The 22,919-nt window shown below is 38.3% G+C and overlaps 1 protein-coding gene across 1 annotated transcript in view; it reads right to left on the reverse strand.

The window, feature by feature from the left end:
* SIM1 (SIM bHLH transcription factor 1) overlaps nt 1-22,919 on the reverse strand; it is a 121,771-nt gene that overhangs the window by 87,542 nt on the left and 11,310 nt on the right. The window lies entirely within an intron of this gene.

Genomic DNA, 22,919 nt, shown 5'->3' on the forward strand with positions numbered 1-22,919 from the left:
AACTGTTATTTTTGAAAATGATAAAGTACATGTAAAATCCTATATTTATAACTGAATTACCACTATTGCCCCCTAATATTAATATGAACTGTTATTTTTGAAAATGATAAAGTACATGTAAAATCCTGTATTTATAACTGAATTACCACTATTGCCCACTAATATTAATATGAACTGTTTTTTTTTTTTAAATGATAAAGTACATGAGAAATCCTATATTTATAACTGAATTACCCCTATTGCCCACTAATATTAATATGAACTGTTATTTTTGAAAATGATAAAGTACATGTAAAATCCTATATTTATAACTGAATTACCATTATTGCCCACTCCAAAGCTTTCCAAACTGTACATGCCCGTGTACACAATCACACCTGTTCTCCACAATTAAGGCATGACAACTGAAACATTTTTCATAAATGTATCAAAAAAGTGCCTAGTAACAATGGCTAGAACAGCAAGGCATGGAATGGTGTGCAAGCTTGAATCATCCCTACAACAGGTTAGGCACACACTGATAAATATTTGCTGTGTTATTAGGCTTCATGCACACTGGGCTTTAAAAAAAAAATGCCAGTTCCCTTGGCAGAAAAAAATGCTCTATATAGAGCATTTTGTTTTTTTACAGAGTTTAGGAGAGTTTTGCTTTTTTCACCTCGAAAGCTCCAATCAGAAACACAAACCAGAAGCGGTTTTTTCCTTCCCTTCAAACGTTAAGCTTAAAATATGCCTGAAATCGTCCCAATGTGCATAGACACATAGGATAACATTGAGCTGCTTCTACTGGCAACACACAAAACTCCTGCAAAGCAGCGATTTTTAAGCCAGTATGTATGGAACATAGAGTATAAAAAAAGAGAGTTTAGCATTTTTTTCTGCCAGAACGCTCCAATCAGAAGCGCAAACCAAAAGGGTTTTCTTTTCCTGCCTCTAAACGCTGAGCTTAAATTATGCCTGCAATCGTCCTAACGTGCATGGACACATAGGATTACATTGAACTGCTTCTACTGGCAAGACACAAAACTCCTGTAAAAGCAGTAATTTTTAAGCCAGTATGTATTGAGCAAAGAGTATAATAAAGATGAGTTTAGGAGAGTTTGCATGGAGCCTAAGGCACATGGTCGTGCCCGGGTGTATAAGCCAAGGGTGGCATTATGAATATTAATCCTATGTAAAAAAAAAACTGTAAAAGGCAAATTAGATTATAAACCTATATTGTTTCCTAATTACACAGGTATAGTTCTCAATGGCAACTGTCTGAAAAAATATGTTAGCACATTCTAATGCTTAATTTTTAATGTATTGTAATGAAGCCCAAGTAAGCCTAAAGAATTGCTGCAGTAAAGTATTTGGGTTGGTTTACTAAACTAGATGAAATACTTTATGCAAAATATTGAGGCTCATTTACTAAAGGAGATGATGCTGATTTACTGAAGGAGATAACACACAAAAATGTGTGTTCATTTTAAATTCAGTTATCCAATCATGTGAAAAGCAAAATCCTGTTTATTTATCTAATCTGAACATGTTTATAAAACCTAAAGTATATAATCCTACAATTTATAGTGTGAAGATTATCAACTCCTTTAGTAAACCAGTCTCATTGTGTCAAAATTCACCAATTATTCACAAAATTCACATTTATTCAGTCATGTGGGCAGCATCTCTACATGTCTGGGTATTCAAAGTGAAACGGAATTTGGTTTTTGCATTATGGAATAACTAAATTGAATTTTTAAATGCAATTCTATACTCCTTTAGTAAACCAACCTCATTGTGAAAATAAGTTTATTGAGTTATAAAATCACTGCTTACAATCTTTTGTGAGGTCAGGAGATATACACTCAGTAAAAGCCCCATGACAATATTTGCACAGGTATTTCAAATGTATGTGCACAGTAAAGAATACCATCTTTGCTTCATTTTCAAAGAAGATGGGCCAAGGAGTATATATACTATCTTAGGGGAAAAAAAGGGAAAAAAGCCCAGCATTTCTTTCCTGCTAGCTTCCTTTCACATAAATGGTTAATATTATTCCCGATGTTTTTGCTACCACTAGCATAAAGGAGCTGTGATTTAACACAACGGCCAATGGTTGTGTTAAGAACACAATGAAGCACTGACATCAGGCCTGCAGACCCAGGCTGATAGCTCTATAAAAAAAATGCTTATTTATAGGTCTGTAACATTTTGCTATGCAATTATTATTCAGATCTCTATAAAACCAGGGAGAGGATAAAAGCTGGTCATTGGGAGACAGCCTGTGTCTCTTGTCCCATTGACTAGACTCAGAGGGGCTTAGTCTGCAAAGACTCCCAATAGCACTATCCAAACACACTTCTTTTCACTCTGCCATCTGGCTTATACCTTCTCTATCTTTATGTGGCAAACTCTCATTATCCCTAACTCTTTCACAATTCCCCGTTTCATTCCTGTTACTCTATATATCTTTTTTTCCACAACATCAATACAGCTACAAGACCACCAATTCAGATATCCAATCACAATCGTTTTTTAGGTGTTTGCTTGGAAAACTGAGGAGGACATTTGTGCAGAATAGATATTTTTTTATTCCTCCACTGATTAATTCTCCATTTCAGAAATTAATGCAGTATTATTTTTTTCCTGTTTTATCACATGAAAAGATTTCAGGAACAGCAGCAATACATAGTAACACGTTAGTCATCAGTAATGTGAAACCTTCTATACCTTAAAAATGATACAACATAAAAGTTTCTTGTGTGGGGACAATAGTTGTTTATTAATCCTATGTGAGCAGACTAATTGCTATGTTCTTCTAGACAGGAAATAAAACTACTGTTTGATGTTAATAAGTAGCCAGGTCACATTACAGTTTAACGCCAACTTTAGATTTCTAAGTCCAGTTCTTCACGCTAGAGATGGCTCGCATTAATACCTCTAGTAAAAGTGACAATGCCACTACTTGAACATAGAGCTCCATAATTACACATACACCATATAAACCTTTACAAAGATTTAAGAATTGCTGAAAACTCAAGAAAAAGGAGATCAAAACACAATACATAAACTTCATAATATTATTCTTTACTCTCTACAGGCACACTAACAGATACACACTGAAATGAATGTATAGTCCAATTAGTTGGGTGAAAAAGGAGTAGCATGTGCACACTTAACTTTTTTTCCTTTTTACATTGTGATTTTTGCACTTGACCTACCGCAGCAAATTCAGCAAATCCTCTGATTGTCTATTTAAAGATAGATGGAAATTCGCCACCCCTTTCATCAGGATTACACTGAAAACGAGATCTGAAGATCCTCTAGTAATTTGGAGAGGCTAGCGATATAATAAGCTCCAAATAGAATCAAGCAGCTTATTGCAAGGGGGGACAAGCCCACCTCATCAGAGCAAAGAATTTCAGCAGCCTTTTGTTCTAAAGCTGAACACCACTTTAGAGTTTCACTAAGTATTTGTAAGCAACATGCAGCTAGAAAATAGAGTGGGAAAGAGAGATAAATGATGGAGGTGGTATGATTAAAATAAAAATGTAAAAAAAGATAAAAAAATGGATAGATAGATAGATAGATAGATAGATAGATAGATAGATAGATAGATAGATAGATAGATAGATAGATAGATAGATAGATAGATAGATAGATAGATAAAAAAAAAGAAATACATATACTGTATATTTATATATAGAGTATATACTATAATATATATATTTATATATATATATATATATATATATATATATATATATATATTTACATTATTCTAAAATTCATCTAATGTTGTATTTCTATTCTGATTGTGTGTTATTTACATATAGATTTGTTTTTGGTGCAGCCGAGGCAACACTAATATTTATTTAGATGGTCATAAAAATCCCAAGTTTATTTCCAAAAAAAAAAAAAAACAGACAGCAGCGTCACCGTTGCCTTCAACTTTACAGCATTGTGGAAATCTATTTCCATTTAAATACAGCGTGACCCGTGGATTACCTCAATGGACTAGCTTCACGGTCTTTGTAATTTCCTGAAAATGAGATTTCGATTTATAAAACAAGAAACCAATTAGTAACCAAATGAGGCGGAGCAGATCCACTAAAATTGACCTAATCCCCAAGGCATCATTTAGGGCAGTTGTTGGCGAATGAATGATGAGCAGCAGACAGCCCTGGCCTCCAGGCTCATCCCCGGCGTTTTGTGCTACAGGGGAAATTGATCTAGCTACTTCACAATGAATTCCTTACTAGGGCCAATATAGATTTCATCCCCAGTTACAAACTCTTGGAAGGCAATTCATTAGTATCTCCTGGAAAGCCATATCCTCAGCGCACCGCTGCTACTGATGTACAGGAGCAGACACTGATAGATGGCACCGCTCTATTGTCCTAGCCCATTGCCTCTCCTATATAAAGAGCTGACTTTATGTGCTTCGTGATAGAGGCACTGCTAACCTTGGGTTACTGATCTGTTGTGACACTAAAGGTGGCAGCAATGATAATCTGCCATACAATCATGGCATTTTCTTGAAGCAAGCCATCAGACCTTCATAGATCATTGTATAAGCTGAGATTTTCCTGGCCAGACATGCATGATTGTATCATTGTGTACTGCTTACACATACTTATCCCTTTTTTGGAAATACTGTCCCCCTGTAGGAATGCAAATCAGTATAAATGAAAATTAATAGTTAAAAAAAAAAAATGATTTGAAACATAAACCCAATCACTAAATTCTAACATACGAATTTTGGATGGTAAAGCATTAAAAAAGTTATGCTGATCCTACACAAAGTCTTTTTTAGGCAGTTCCTGTTATAGGGCGACAACACTTAGTCCCTGTATTTTAAATATGTTTTTGCATTGCCACATTGTCGTGTAAACTTCCAATGAAGACTATAATCAGTCACTTCTACACATATTATACAGGCATGGTTCACATTTGTTACCATGAAAAAAACTGAGAAATGTCGTACAAACAAAGTTTGAACACATGCATGTAAACAGGAAGGGGCTGCAAAGTGAGTAAAGAAGATCAACACCACAAAGACCCAAGAAGAGAAGATCAAAGAATGTAAAAAGGGTAACAGCATGTATTTTATTAATAAAATCTGCAATTGTTGATGATATTTAGTGAACTAAATGTAATTTAGTTAGGGCTCACATCTACTTTAACCAGTCATATTTTTATATTAATTCTCTGTGGTCTGCATCAATGGAAGCATGGACAGGGTTGTGCCATCTGCTTTCACACTTTGTACTATTTGGTGTACATGTTTGTTGTGTGCAGGTCAAACATTTCTATTGAGCACCCTGAACCTGAACCTGAAGAATATTCAATAGCATTTGTTCAGTGGCTTTATTTAAAGGCCACTCAAGCAGCAAATTTTATTAAGAATAATTTCCTACCAATTACACACATCCCAACTTTCTAAGATGACAAAGTATGATATATTATAGCACAAGTGAACAAAGGACACACCCCTGATAGCCCTCCTGGTACACAGGCAATTAGGAATTAAAGCAGAACTACCTTATACCCACCCACCGACCAACCCACTGTAAAGAAAAAAAAAAAAAGTGGCCAGGATCTACTTATCCTCTTTACACTCTAGAGCTGCTCCCATCTTTCACCATGGCCCAGTACCACTGATCTTCTTCCTGTTTATTGACAGCCAGCATCATTCTATTCATTTCCTATGATCCCAGTCTGACACATCACCTGGGCAGAGTGGCTCACAGTACTTTAGGACTGAGTGGTGCTCATACTGTATGTCATTACATGAGCACCACTAAGTCCAGGAGGAAGGCACACACTTCACTGCTGCTGAAAAGAAAGAGGAAAGACCTGTGGCATCACCGGACTAGCAAGAAGACAGCAAAATGTAGGGTATAGCTTGTGTTACATTCAGTGTTGCCCATTACAGAACAAGTCCAGCTGAATGCGACTACTACAAGGTGACCTGGATAAATGAGAACCTTTACAGATATAATGGTAGGTTGTTAAAAAAAAAAGATGGGGGTTCAGGAAAGACAAGAGGGGCAGTAGAATTAAAAAAAAATGTGTTTAAATCCACAAGTTTTTTTCACTGCTTCTTTTCCTTTACACTGTCTTTTCAAAATAAATTAATATTAATAATGAATAAATTAAAACAGAACCTTACCCATAACAGTTTGATAGCAATGAATGTTCATTACCAAAAGAACATATATTCCACATGAGTAAATATGCTACCAAATTTAGCGTGTCCTGTATTATGCCTCCAGCATGGCTCCTGTTCCATCTTGCTGGAGAGCCATTTTGTTGAAGCCCATAGCAGTCACTTCTTATTAGAAACTCTCCCCTCCCCTTGGTCTCAAAAACTTTATGTCACTTTCTGTACTAAAATATGTACTTTTCCAGCCCTAATTGTAAGCCTTGGCTTAGCTAAAGAGGAAGGCTGACAGAAGCTGAAGTTCATAGGTGTCTGATGACCATATCCTTGTAAGTTTAACTCTTTTTTTTATCTCCCTGGCACCAGGGTTTGTCTTATCGCCTCCCCTGCTTTTCTTTTTTCTCTCCCTAATCTGTCCTTCCTCAGCAAGGTCTGTGTCATTCCTGTTGCTTGCTTTCCCTTTCAGCAACAGTAAATCTTAAAACTGTCAGCTGATCAGCCTCTAGTGGGTCTGATTTTAGGCACACTGCTGAGAATAGAAAGCAACTGAGCATGTGCAGAGCAGGGTGAAACCGTTTAATACTTGATTTTAAACAGTATAGGCACTTGTTTTTAATGTTTTACATAACTATAACTGCAAAAGGGTCAGCCTGAAGTGATCTATCAGGACTTGATTTTCTGACTAAAGTTCCACTTTGAGGGCTTGATCAAAGGTTTAGTTCAGTAAAATACTTGTGATAGTTAAAGAACACATTTTTAAAAAAATAGACAGAAGGATTTTGTTCCAAATGATGGACAATTGGAAGCGCTGCAATTTTTCCCCAAGCTGGCCACTGCTGTGTCACACATAAAGGTGTATCTAAAGGAGTTGTTGGCACTGGGCTTTGGAGGTGGACACACCTCTGTTCAAGGAGGAGGCCAGCACTATTAGTAGACTGCACATCAAAGAAAAGTTCACATAGCTGCTGAAATGGCATTCCATGGAGAAATTTGTTCTAACCTGTCCAAAGAAACACACTCTAAAGCTGAAAAAACACTCAGTACCCACAGCAGGAACACAGAAGCATTTGGGCAGCCTGAATGAAATGTTCCATCCCACCGAGGGTAGTTTTTGGTTTCATTTGTCCTAATGTGGTAACAAAAGCAGCTTTATGTGATATTAGGACATTATGAACATATTTTTCACCTAGCAGAGCAAGCTCCTAGACACAAGGCACACATAATTTAATAAACTCTTTGTTAAAAGGGCAGCATGGGTCACGTTAGGATTCTGACCTGCTGAGAATGTGACTTGCCCTCACCATTTGTTTCTGTTCAAGGTGAAATTTCATTGTTGATTACATGTTGTTTCTTCTTCATTCGTTGCTGGCTACCCTGCCTAATTAGTGCAAGAAATGGCTTGATCAGTTGGAGTCTGTGTGAGCACAAGGTCCTGGTGGTTACGGGAGGTAGAGCCTGATATTTCCCACCAACAGGAATTTTAGGGTGTTCAGGGGGTGACCAGCCATAGTTTTAAATGAATTGTGGACAGCAGTCTTCTGTGCAAGTTTAACATAGGTAGATGTGGGAGGACACAGAATGAATGCCCCTCAAGGCTGAAAATTCTTAATATTGCCTTAATTTTCCCTTCCTTGCTCTTTCCTATTCATTTTATTCTTTTGTGAAAATTGTTTTCTTCATTGTAGATAGAGTTGGAAGTTGAAACCTCTGTTGGGTTTTTTGCCTAAAATGCCCAATTGGGGATATTTGTCTTCATTTCCTGTCCTGTAGACACTATAGAGGGTCAGAAGAAAGCAAGGACTATCCTTTGAAAGGCTAGGGTTATATTGGTAATTTAATCTCTCTACAACTGAAATTAAATTACTTGTTGACAATCATCTCATTTGTAGCACACTGAAATACGTGTAAATCTAATGAGATAACTCAACAAGAAGTTACAATCATCCTTCTAGCATTGTCACAGAACAGGTGTACCTACTGGCAGATTTCCCTTTATTCTTGTTCTGGTGACAACTTAAAATGTTGACATTTTCTATCACTTTCTGTCCCAGTGACAATGGTTGCCAGGACATATAAAGATGAATAAAGGTTTTAGGCAAGCGGTGCAAATTTCTTTCTTCCAACCACGGGTGATTCCCCCATCCATTCAGACAGTGCTGACAGTGGAATCCCTACCACCGAGCTAATGGCTATAGCTGCCGCTGGCAATAATCGCATATAAAATCTGTCAGGCTGGATGTACCCAAGTTATTCAATCAAACAACTTGGTACATTCAGCCTGCCCATACATGGTGTGAATCTCAACTGGCCGAAATTCAAACTGCCTATGGCTGCCCTAAATCCCCAAAAAACTAGATACAATTAAAATTAGAATTCTGGGATAAACCTAAGTATTCTTAAAAAATGCTCTCTCCCTTTTCCTTACACCTATGTTTACTAGCCTGTGTAAGAAAGATCGATATACATAACTTTTTTCTCAGGCTTCTCTGGTCCAGTCACATAATTCCCTGTGTGAGCCAGCTGTGGCTGCAGAAGAGAGGATCCAGCACTCACCCATAGGCTTCTATGGCCCATCTGTTGCCAGCACTCCCTCCTCTCGCCTGCAACGGCCACTGACTGTGGGCTGAAAATAGGTAAGTTTAAACATCTTTCTTATACAGATTAGTCAACATAGGTGTTAAGAGAGTGGAGGGTGCATTTTTAAATAGAGGTAGATACTGTATTTTCTGGCGTATAAGACTACTTTTGAACCTCAAAAAAATCGCCCAAAAATGGGGGGTCGTCTTATACTCCGTGTATAATATCTCCAAGGTAACTTAAGTATAAGTATAACCGGTAGATGAAAATTAGGGGGGTCGTCTTATACGCCGGAAAATACGGTATATCCCGGAATACTGCTTTTACACTTGGGGCTCATGGACACAGGATTTTGTTTGCATCTATGTTACTTTTGTCCTTTTAGAAGCCAATGTGAATGAAAACCAACTCAGAAGCAACCCTCAAGCAATTTGGCTCAGTTTGATACCCATATTTATGAATCCTATAGGGTTGTGTACACATCTATTTGCATTTGGACTGTTTTTCTTCCCACACAAGTCAGTGTGCATGCAGAAGAAGCAGCTCAAACCAACTCATAAGTTAATAATAAGCAATTCCAAGACAAAGCACCTCAAACCCAAGCTGTTTAGCCCTGAAATATCCTGTATCTGCTTTTCTTCTAGGACTGAAGACTGTGTACAGAAACTATAAATCTGTAATACTTCCATGCTTTTTAAAATTTTCTCTGTTCATGTCATTAAAGCCTTTCGGGAGGAAAACACTCTCTAAATAAATTTGATCTGCTTTGTGACTAAAAATACACCCATATGTCACAAAATGCTCTGTACCGCTAGTAAACAATGGTGAGTAATAAACATAATGGAAAACAGAAAAATATTCCAGCATAACAAGGCATTGAAAAAAAATATTCTAATTTGCCTAGCAGCAAAATGGGTGAAAACCACAGGCCTGCTCTAGGGCCCATTTGCATCTCATGTGCGCCATTGAACAAAGATCTAAATGTAACAAAATGTACGATCCATTCCAGTTGTACCTGGATATTAATTAAATGAATGATGCTGATATAGTCCTAAGGGGAAAGAAAAAGAGGAACCCACTACTCCTGAAATAATTGGAAACCTGTCCTAAGAGATAATAACGTTTTTAAGGTCCAATATGGTGAATCAATACTTGAGTACTGCACACAGAGGTTTTAATTTACTAAAGGAATAAAGACTTGTCACTTGAATGTTTATTCACCTATTTACCTAAGTAAATAGTGTGCAAAATCATTACTTTCAATACCCAATTGTGCAAGAGAAGTTGAAAATGCATGGATTTTGTTTGCATGTGATTGGATAATAGTAGTGAACACAACACAACACAACAGTAGTGAACACAACACAACAGTATTGAACACAACAACTGAAAAACGCCTCCTAAAACCCACTAATTCTGGGGGGTTTTTCAAGCCAGAAAATGTCCCTGCCAAAAACTGCTGATAACAGCCTATGTGTGCATAGACACATAGGATAACATTCTGGGGAGTTTACAAGCTGCAGGAAAAACGTCTGACGCCAAAAATAGCAGCTGTAGAAATGTCCAGTGTGCATGAGGCCAAAGGCTTATAAACGCTATTCTGCGTTTATCAACGTCTTTCAGCCATAAGCCTTTGTGGGAGTATAGTTTTGTTTAAAAAAAAAGGTTTAAAAACACTACAGCCAAAAAAAAAGCTAAAAAAAAACACTGAAAAATGCTGAGAAACGCTACTGCAAAAAAGCTGAAAAACTCCTTCTACAGCTACAGCTTTCTACTGACATTTTGATAACATCCGGTGTGCATGAGGCCTTATAGTAGTGCCCAATTGTCAGCTATAGAGAGGTTAGCAATATCCAATGAACTTTATTGTGTGTTTGGCAAAATGCTAAGTATTGTATGTGCTTTTTTCTGTTAGGTAAATGTACATAATATATAGTATATCCTCACCATGGCAGCCCTTTAACCTTCCTAGCAGTATTCCAGAGCGTGACTCGGGTTAGATTTTAGAGCCAAAAGCGGTAACCTTGAGTCACACTCGGGGTAGCGCTAGGAAGATCGCTGGATCCTGGTAGAGGTTTTACTTACCTTTTCTCCAGGATCCAGCGAAGAATGCGGCGGCGGAGCTTCCTCCCGATCGTCTGCGAGCCCCGGCTTCCGTCTCCGGCGACGTGACGTCCGCGGGGGGGTGGAACCGGCGGCAAATTCAAATGTAAAACACACCAAACACACTGATATCATTCAAAATAAAAAAAATCACATTACATTGCCCCCCAGTGCCCTTTCCTGCAGTTTTACTGTACTTTTTATGTAAATATATGTATATATATATATATATATATATATATATATATATATATATATACATATATATATACAGTATATATATATATATATATATATATATATATATATATACATACATATATATATATATATATATATATATATATATATATATATATATACATATATATATATATATATATATATATATATATATATATATATATATATATATATACGTATATATATATATATATATATATATACGTATATATACATATATATATATATATATATATATATATATATATATGTATGTATATATATATATATATATATACACACGTATATATATATATATATATATATATATATACGTAATTCTTGTGAATGAGCAGCCCAAACCAACTGTATACATTATATATATGTATATATATATATATATATATATATATATATACGTATATATATATATATATATATAATATATGTATACATAATATATGTATACATACATATATATATATATATATATATATATATATATATATAATATATATAATAAATGTATACAGTTGGTTTGGGCTGCTCATTCACAAGAATTACATGCAAAATAATGGTACCACTTTCAGCACCTAAAATCCAAAAGAATCGTACCGCCAGGGAGGTTAAAACCACAGACTACGTTTGACACAATGAGTAGGCTATAACCTCCTTGAGAACTTTTCTGCTAACTCCAGGTCTTAAGTTGGCCATACAACTCAGACAATGGGAAATTGTGTGGGTGTTATCTAATAGAAGGGAAAGTGTTTTCTTTAAAAAAGAAAAAAAAGCATGTTCAAGTAGAATGTTGGCTCTAGGCACCAAGACTGGTGGTCTTTAGCTAGGGGTTTTAGAACAAATTACAAGAAAAAAAAAAAAAAAAAAAAGCAAAGGAATAGCCACTAACCTCATCATAATGCTAGGCTGACATTAAAACCTAAACATTAGCTCGTCTGAACCTCATAGCTTAAAGAGACCCCATGACCAGTGCATGCATTTTTATTTTTAATGATTTTAAATTCTGAAGGGAATAAATTATACTATGCTTTATTTTTATTTATTTTTACAAGCTTTCTTAAGTGAATAAGAATTTGACACTTCTTTAGGAGTGTCGGTGGCTTCTCTCTGCCAGCTAGCCTCTTAACACCCATCCCCCCCCCCCCCCCCCCAGTGTTATGTGACGGCTCAGCATGGATTGCATTTGTTTTCATCCTGCAGCCCTGATAGCTCAAAAACTGTCAGGGCCACAGGAAGAAAAAACGTATATTAAAACTACTGTAAGCTCCTGCTGTCAGTCACTGTGTAAAGCTCATGATTATTCAAGTGTGGATTCCCATGGAATAGTAATTGAAAATTGAAATTTTCAATGTTAGGCTTCACTCAAATATTTGCATTTACTAAAAACGTTGGGAATCTTCACAAAATAAATTGTGTGAATAATTACTTAAATTATCCAATCATGTGAAAAGTAATTTACTTTTTGAAAACATTTCCCTTTTACAAAATGTATTGTGTGAAGATATGCATTGAATTCAATACTGTGAATCAGCCCAACTGTATGTGAAGTGTATCCATTAATAAAATATACTGATCTTATAGGTGTTTTTTAATGCTTTGGTAGCTATATGTAAACAAAATGTATAAAAATAATGTGAGTCGCATATGCACTACACACAAAAAACACAATTCTGTAAGTGATGTGTTATTTGCAATTTTTATTTCCCATAGTTCCCTATCATTTGCCATATTTTCCATAATATTTGCCATTGTTTTATGTGACTGTATTTTTTAGCCCTCATTGGCTCCTATTGCTTAATGTAGAGAATGATATAGCAAGTACCTGTTGCTGTACCTTTAAACACTTAGTTTAAGTGACCCTGTCATCACAGGGTCATTTGTAAACTAAGCACACACTGTAAAAAAAAAAATCTCAATTTACTTCACCAGTGGAATGTTTCTTCAAACTCTACTATTTTTCTGCTCCCCAACTGCAGCAGGTATTCAACACTTCTTATGCAGTGTCTTATGCACCCTTGGCATACTGTAGTCCTTTCATCTGGCTAGTACCTCCTTCAGTGACATATGAGCTAGCAACAACAAATACAGCGCCCAATGGAAAGGTAAGTACAGATGATCTTTTTTTTCAGGGTGATCTTGGTTCACAAGTGACCTTGTGGTCGAAAACATAATGCTTCTCTGGCCTAAAACCTCAGTGACTTACTAGTCTTTAGAAAAAAAAGACCATGTTAATGCTTGATAAACATTTATTGAAAGTGTGGGGCAAGTGTTGAAATTTAGGCAAAAAAGGAGATATATGAGTGGGCTCATTAAACCCCACTGATAGTTAAGTAAAGTTTGATTAACAATTCATAAAGCTGTAAGAATTTAACTACAACAAGAATAAGGTATATGTAGCAGTCCTCATAGTTCTTACCAGGCCACAAATATTGTCACAGGTGAACTTAAGCCTGTGCTAGCACTCTTTTCTTGGGGACAGATTCACTTTCATTAGACTAAATCTGTCCCGAGAATCTGTCGCCATTAGAGAGTGCATGATCATCCAGAAGCTCACTAATAAGATCAGGTAACATGTCTTCACTGAGCCCAGATTAGTGTCACAATGTATACCAAATTCATTCTGGGCTCAGCTATGTTCAGCAATGTGAAGGCACAGCGCAGTTTAGAAAGCCACACTCTGATAAGAGTACATTCTTTGCTGAAAGCTGTACAAAGTATATGAATTGTTCCATTTCAATTATAACTTAATTTGCTTAGAAAATCCCAATGTATAATTAAACAGTAGCTTAAAAGCATTAGTCAGCAAAGGGCATTATTCAAAGTTAAAGTGATTGTAAAGAATCACCTGGTAAAATGACCCATTCAGTTTAAAATAGATATGAAAAGCAAAACATTTGTGTTTTGATATAAAAATTATAAACACCTTTTTTTCCTTTTTTTTATAAGCGATCACAGTCCCTCTGTTCTTAGCTGCATTAGAGCTGGGGGGAAGAGAAGCAGCAGCACACTGATCTGAATGGCTGTGCAGGGAATGGGGGTGCCAGGACAAGTCTGATCATTGGAGGAGCACAAGCTGAGTTCCCAACAAAGCTAGAGAACTGACCACAGTGTGTTCTCCTGCTTAGTGTGATCAGTTTCAAGATGGCTTTAAAGTTGTAGTAAACAGGGCTTGGTCATTTGTACCTACAGGTAAGCTTAAAATAAAGCTTGCTGTAGGTACCCGAATATCTCTTACACATGCACCGTTTAGCAGATATTCACTATTTCTGCAGCCGATGACATACTGAGTATGCCATCCATTCAGAGTGCTGTGCCAGATTGCGGTTCCCATGCACATGAGCAGGAGTGACATCATTGCAGCTTGGTAATTTAAACGGCCATAGCCTGCAAACCCAGAAGGAAGTCCAGGTGAAGATGGAAGCCCTGTTAGCGGTGATGGCACACCGCTGGAGAGCTTCATTTTAAAGTAAGTCTTTCATACTGTGCTAGTATGCAGCATACTAGCACATTATGCCAATGACTTACAGGGGGAAGTTTTGTTTTGTTTTTTTTACAGCCTTTACTACCAGTTAATTATGAATTTATTCCAAACTGAATACAGCTGTATCTGGCTAGTTGACCCAATAATGTATGGAAACTATGACTTCTGTAGAGTAGAGCTTATAGTCCGATTGTTATAGTATGATGATGGCAAACTTGATGTTTGGAATAAATACTGTAGCTCTTTAATAACAGGCTGTATCTGCATTATAAACAAGGGGTTGCGCAAGTGCAATTCGTCACAAAGAAACATAAAGGAATGATTTGCATGACTCCACCCACTATCCGAAAATGAGGAATGAGCCCCTTATATTTTGTATCGATGATTGAAATCAGACATGAAACTACCTTCTATTTTAAGAAAGTGCACTAATCAGCGTCTACTTTACTTGAATTATAATCTACAAAACAATCCTCACAAAATGTAATAACTAGTTTACAGTACATCATTCAATGTTAATGACATCAGTGATAGGAAACAGCTGAGGTTTTAATGTACATTTCAATGATATATAGGCATTAATAGACCCTACTAAAACACAGTGCTGCTACAAATATTCCAACTTTAAAATAAATGTGCCAAATAGACATTTTGCATCAAGTTTACTAGAACATAACCTACGTACTTGTAAGGACAACTTAATGGTCTGATTATGTTTGTGATTTTCTGCATCCTTCATCAGTCCTATTATCATGTGGTCTATCCCAACATTTAAAACAATAACAATGTAATAAAATGTACATAACATATCTAATGTAAGGGAAATCAGACTAACTTTTTACTGTTTTAAAAGAGAAGTATGGGGTTTGCTGTTATTGCCCATTTATACTTACCTAGGTGGATGCAGCATCTGTCCGATCCTGCATCTGTCCACCAGCGAGCAATCGAACACCGCCGATCTCTTGGTTCTGACAGCTCCACGAGCAGAGAGCTGCTCACTGTCAGTCACAGCTCTCTGCTCTGCCCTCTTCTCGCTCATTTGGGCGCTGAGCCGTGGAGGGGAGGGGAGCGACCGGCTCAGGCTCTCAGCAGCTCGCTGAGAGGCTTAGCCGGGTGTTGGTCCAGGGATCTGGCGGATACCGACTCCATGACACGGTGCCTGGACCGACATCTGTGATGTCAACAGAGAGCGGACTTCAGACCTCTCTCTGCTGAAAACAGGTCACAGGAGTGCAGAATGAACTGCACTCCTGTGATCCATAAGAGATGTACAGCCAAACGAGCTTTAGCTGTACATCACCTTTAAATAATGTAAAATGATTATGTTTTACAATTGATTTTTTTTTCTCCAACTTTGAATATACAGCAAAGTATATTAATACCATTATTGTAATTAATAAATCATCTTTATGAATATGGACAGTGAAAGAAAGTCCATCACTGATTATCCCTTTTACCAACTTTTCCTCTGACTCACCTCCAACCCATCCTGATAATCTTTTTTCTCCAATTACCTCATGAAGCCAGCAAAACTCTCCAGCAAGTCCTCCTTCCCGTTCCTCTTCCTGCTACTGGTACCAGTGCAGGGGATTGCTAATCCAGTGCTCCAATGGCAACCCAGGATCACCAGTCCTCTGGTGTCTCCCTGTGATGATGACAGTCCTCTTCCTTCTGTTGGGAAGACCCCACTACCAGCCACCTCATCCAAAAGGAAGAGTCTATGTCATGCAGGCAGTAACGTGGACAACCAAAGAATGACCCCAAGCAGGAAGTAAAAAGAAAAGAAGAACGTTTGGGGCTGGGGTGTCATGTGACTATGGCTTAAAGTGGAGTTCCACCCATTTTTAATAGGTTGGATTACATAGATCTATGTAATCCCCTTTAAAACGGCTTTTACCAATGGAAACTTTTTTTTTTTTTTGCTAGTAAATACCTTATTTTATGCTTTATTCCTCCTCTCCTCACTTCCGGGTCCGATCGGCGATGACGTCATTCGGCGATTCGCAGTGTGTGCTGGGATGAATTCCATTCCAAAAATCTCGCAGGAACTGAGCTGTGCTGAGCCGTGCCTGCCCCGCCTCCGCCCCGCCTCCTCTCAGTGAGTTGTACTGTATACATTGTATTCAGGCTGTTCTCTGCCCCGCCCCGCCTCCTCTCATTGAGTTGTATTGTATGCATTGTATTCAGGCCATTCTCTGCCCCGCCTCCGCCCCGCCTCCTCTCATTGAGTTGTATTGTATGCATTGTATTCAGGCCGTTCTCTGCCCCGCCTCTGCCCCGCCTCCTCTCATTGAGTTGTATTGTATGCATTGTATTCAGGCCGTTCTCTGCCCCGCCTCCGCCCGCCTCCTCTCAGTGAGCTCAGTAAGGATATAATGCTTTCAGTCCTCGCTCACTGAGAGGAGACGGGGCGGAGGCGGGGTGGAGGCGGGGCAGAGAACGGCCTGAATACAATGCATACAATACAACTCAATGAGAGGAGGCGGGGTGGAGGCGGGGCAGAGAACGGCCTGAATACAATGCATACAATACAACTCAATAAGAGGAGGCGGGGCGGAGGCGGGGCAGAGAACGGCCTGAATACAATGCATACAATACAACTCAATGAGAGGAGGCGGGGCGGAGGTGGGGCAGAGAACGGCCTGAATACAATGCATACAATACAACTCACTGAGAGGAGGCGGGGCGGAGGAGAGGAGGAATAAAGCAGAAATTAAGGTATTTACTAGCAAAAAAAAAAGTTTCCATTGGTAAAAGCCGTTTTAAAGGGGATTACATAGATCTAAAGTTACGAAAATGGGTGGAACTCCACTTTAAAGTAAATAATAAAAGACATTCAGATAGGGACTTTTTTTAATACACCATTTAACATAGAGGGAATTGGGAGGGAGGGAGGAGTGGGCAGAGGGTGAAATTTATTCTGGAGAGGGGATTTAAAGGAAAACTGCCCTGACCACACTCCTAAATGTCTCCATACTTTCCAAGACACTGACCCATGAAAAGCTTGCAGATAAAGAAAGCCAGAATGATGTCAGAACTCCTAATCTACTTGTTTTCCAGCAGTGACTTTTAGTACTGAAGCCATTGGATAGGCATGGCAGCCAGGAACTGATTCAGGACATGGAGGCAGCATTGGTATCATCCATGCTGTCTAAGTTTGTATTTCTTAGAAAGCCAAGCTTTCAAACTGTTATAATGATCTCTTAAACAGTACCTGAGAGTATAGAAGTATGGGAGTTGTCTTTGCTTACCTGTTTTAACGGTACACCGTTGAAGGCTTTCATCCTGGCAATAGTCTCAATATCTATTCCGCAACTTACCTAGAACAAGTATACAGTTCTCTGTTAACTACTTCTAGTTAACTAAGATATTACTTGTTTTTTTGTTTGTTTTTTTTGTTTTTGGGGGGGGGGGGGGGGGACTATTGCCATTACTTTACATTAGGGAAAGAAAGATAGAGGGGTATACCACACTTATAAGTAAAGTTTAGGTCCGCTCTAACCTATCTAGGTCATTGATAATATAACAGGCATACAGTTAATAACAGACTGTAGAAAATCAGCCCCAGAAATATTGCTAATCATGCTGTACTTTCCTCTACATGTCCTGAAATTGTCTGTTGGACCAGCTGGCATATACACGGGCTGAGTGTCCGCTGATTTTTTTTTTAACCGGCCCGTGTGTACAGGGCTTAAAGCTGGCCATACATGGATCGAAAATCATCCAGTTCGACAGTGACTGGCCCAATTTCAATCCATCTATGGCCGTTTCAGAGAGGTCATTCGAATGATCAACTTCTCAACTGGGCTTGTTGGAAATATTTGTATTTGATCAGCGCTGCAGCAAATCGGCTGCACCGCTGATCAGTGTATTCTGCCAGGGAAGGAGTCCCTGCTGTCAAAATACAAAAACACAGTGGGGGGGGATTCCTCCATTCACCTCCTTTGCATGGATGTGTGAAACCATTCAGTTAGTTTTGATTAGTCCGCTGGCTGATTGACAAAAAACTGCAACATGTATGGCCAGCTTAAGGTTTGTAAATCTACCTACTGTTGAAAGTGATAGCTCCCACCACATTGTATTGAGTTTTATGGTCAACAGCTTCTCTATGATGAAGTATATTAGACAAAACATTTTTCAACAAGCTGGAAAAAACAATCCTCACCTGGGTAACCCTAAGCGAACAGATCCTCATTCAACAGTATTACAAGGTTGTGGACACTTCCCCAGATCAACAACAGCTATAGATAGTACCACTGCACTGAGAGCAAACCTCAGTTATACTGATATCCCCGTCTCCTATTCCTAACACTTATTTTGGTCCTCACACCAAACCTGTCCCTCTCTCTAATCTTAACACTAAAGCTAGTCATACACTGGTAGATTTTCATATAAATGTAAACCTTTTTGTCATCAATTGCTGCATATTAATGCTATTTGGCTCCTGCATCCTCTTTGCAGCCACTTAATGTATTTATGTATGCATTTCAGTGATGGGGGCGAGCCATTTCTCAGGGGCTTTCACAATGGTGACTACAGTAGACCATGTTTGTGTAATGTATGTCGAAGCAAACCTTTGTAGCCTTCTATAAGAGGCCTATGTGACAGGAGTATAACTGGAAAACAGGGACAAGGCACCATATAACAGCAAGCACCTGAACAATGACTTTAATGGCAGGATTGCCAGGTATCATTTAAAGTGATATTAAACCCTCAGTTTTTAAGCACTTTCCCATGCAGCTTCTCCATCTTTTAATCTTTGACTACGTACATATATGACCATTGCCCCGGGTTTTCTGTTTCAGAGTGGCTCTTTTCTTCTGCAGTGTCCTATGGAGCCACCCTTGAATGCAGGAACAGTTGTATCGCCAAACACTGTGTTCATCAATAGAAACACAAGCTGTACTGCCTTCTTTTAACTGTTTCCTGTAAAAACTGGAAGTTGAAATGTCAGAACATTAGCCTCCATATATTTCCTCAGTACAAGTTTCCTTTTATCCTTACCATCATTAAGATAGTTGACCACAAAAAAAATGTTACTATTATGTAAAATGTGGCCAAAGCATGCTTTATTGGGCCTGTACTCCAATATTGAGTCTTTCCAGTCTTGCACAAATTTTTATCAGTCCCAGAATTTCAGTACCTAAAGCTAGTGATTCAGGCTTGGAAATAGTCAAGTGGTCTAGACATACTGAACTGGGGTAATTTTAAAATTTGGTCTTCAATGAGGCATGCCACTACTGTGGATATTAAAATTGCAAGGGAGATATGCACCAGTGATCAGCAGGTCTTTTTTTTTAGTTGGAACATGCCATTATACAGCACAATCATCTCCAGCAGGCACAGGTCCTGGCTGTGGGATACCATACCACTAAGGGACAGTGGCAATATTTCCCCCTCCAGGCAGTGGGGATTTACTGTGACAGACAGTGCAGCTGATCGCTGCTGTAGCAAATGTAAGCAAAGACCAGGGATAGAGTAAGTTACACTACTCAATTCCTTTCACAGAGTCTGACTTACAACATCTAAGCAGAGTCCAGCAGAGAAAGTGAGCAGTGTAAGTGTTCCTCTGCCACAGCTGCTTGTTTATCTGGCACAGCAGTGATCAGCTGAGCTGTCTGTTGCACAAGGTTCCCAACCTGCATGTTCCCAATCCCACAGCGTCTCATTCCATATGCCATGCTGTACATTCTTTTTTATGCACCACCTAAGTCCATAATCCAACATGTACCCTCCCTATTCCATGCCACCTCATTCCATATCCAATGCTGTACATTCTTTATCATTTACCATCTCAATCCATAAGCTATGCTGTACCTTCCCTATCCCACACCACCTCATTCCATATGCCATGCTGTACATCCTTTTTTTCTGCACCACCTAGGTCCATAAGCCAACCTGTACCCTCCCTATTCCATGCCACCTCATTCCATATCCCATGCTATACATTCTTTATCATTTACCACCTTAGTCCATAAGCTATGCTGTACCTTCCCTATTCCACACCACCTCATTCCATATGCCTAAATCCAATTTTAACTTCTACACAGCTTTTTAAAAAAACTGCTGGAAATCATACGGCAGCATGAATGTTTAAAGTAAAACTAATTTTCCGCATGGACTCATGGTTCTTTACCAGGCCAGTGAAAAGCCAATGATTGTTCACAGCTTATCACAGTGAAGTCCCTAGTGAGGTCTTTAATAAATGGGGATGTCAGGAAGGAACAAAAGGGATTTCTTGTTGTAGCACGTGTGGCATATGTGTAGGAGCAGTGTGCTGCATAAAAATGTAGACATAATGCATTTTATGCAATGCGTCACAACACAAAATGTAGCATTAAGGTGTAAACAGGGCTCATAGAAAACTCTTGTTTTCTATGGGATTGATTTACTAAAACTGTACAGTGCACAATCTGGTGTAGCTCTGAATAAAAACTTATCAGCTTCCATGTTTTTTTTTTTTTTTTTCAAAGCTTCATTGAACAAGCTGTGGAAGCTGATTGGCTACCATGCACAGCTGCACCAGATTTTGCACTCTCCAGCTTTAGTACATCAGCCCCTATGTGTCCTTGCATTGAGCCTATGTTGATCTAGTGCAGCTCATTGAACATGGTGTGATCTAGTCCATTTTATGGATGCAGAAGCTAATGGGAGAGTGTGTGCTTTGTGAAAAAAAAAAAAAATCCAATTTTGTAAGGCTTAATATAAACATGCTACAGTGTGCTGTGCTTTTTTAATATTAAGAATAATTTGGGACTATTTACTTGTTTATTTTTTTTAATTCATGTATGTGGGAGGAATAACCTATGACCCTTTCTATGAGGATTGTAGGTTTCCACCCATAGATGCCTGTGTGCACCCCTAAAAAGCCTTCCCTGCACTTCTCTCTAGCCTTTTCTTTGTGATATTACACTGCTGCTAATTGGGGCATATGACCATGATAATCTAGCCAATTAAATAGGGTATAAAAAATATGACCATGATGTGCACAGATAAAATAAAAGTTTGCCTAACATGTGCCAGGTATGCTTTAGACTTTGTCCCAATATTATTATTTATATCTAAAAATCCCTGACTTTTTTTAAACTACAGTTTAATTGAAGTGATAAGGTATTCCAAGAGGTAACATATCATTGCACTCTATGTAGAGCATCTCCAAACTGCAGCATGCAGGAGATCACAGTGAATCAGATGAATTTGCACAGATCTGATACATGATGATTCAAAATGTTATATATATATGGTGTGCATGTTCAATAAACCGCTCTGACATTTGAATAAGCCCCTAATTGGTTGTTACTTAGTAGGGTGTTGGAAGCCATCACTAGTTGCCTGAGCTGCTAAAAAAAAAAAAAGCCATGAAGTATCTTCTTGTTTTAGTAAGAGCCAAAGTTCCATCCCCTCAGCCACCATCTGCCATGAAAACTGGAAACTCTTTGGTGCTGTGAGAGGATAACTCCTTTTCTTAGAGAAAACACATTGATATAGAATGTATGCATCTGCCATTCATAAAATATATAACATTAAAAAATGATCTACCAGCATGTTTCTGGTTGGGCTGTAAACCAGGAGAGAAAGGATGGCTGTTCTGATCAATACAGATGGTTGTCTTTTATCCTTTTTGTTTATTGCAAACGCACCTGCCTATAAAGTATCTGACATTAGCATTAAGTTGATTTATTTACCTCGCCCATATGAAACCAATTTACCTAGGCTTTCTAGCAATACTATATTGCATTGTTTGGCCCCTTAAAGAGTATGTGAAGCTTTTAGATTAGAGTACGGAATGGTTAAAACCCTTGTTTAATTGTTTCTGTCTGTGTCCTGTTGGGGAAATTTCCCTTCACTTCATGTACTACAGACAAAACAGGAAGTAAGTGGAGATCTCTCCAAAATGTCCTTCTAACTCAGATGTCACCAGGAAAGATGTATTCATTGGAAGACTTCTCTTCACCTTTTTTTTTTATGACAACCATAAAATTTAGGATTTCTCTTCATTTTCTGTCTTATTGACTGTGGCCACCAGGGCAAATGGAGGAGGTGAATCTTCCTAGTGGGGACTTGGCAATATTGACAACTTGACAGAGGTTCTAATCCTTTTCTACTCTATCCAAAACATTGTGTTGACTATACATACACTATTACAGACTGGTCAAATGCTGTTGCATTGAGCCACATTGACTTAAGCCTGGAACACACCATTTGTTGCTGGGTTGAACGAAAAAAAAAAAACATTGGCTCCGGTCGGAGCCGCTGTACTAACTATGCAAAGTTGTCTGACAGAAGCTGGCCAAACGGCTGACTTCTATCGGACCCGACCGACATACACACGGCAGAATGTCGGCCATTTTTCTTTTTTGAACCAGCAAA

The sequence above is a fragment of the Pelophylax lessonae genome (genome assembly GCF_965119305.1).
Source record: "Pelophylax lessonae genome assembly, chromosome: 3".
NCBI classification, from domain to species: Eukaryota; Metazoa; Chordata; class Amphibia; order Anura; family Ranidae; genus Pelophylax; species Pelophylax lessonae.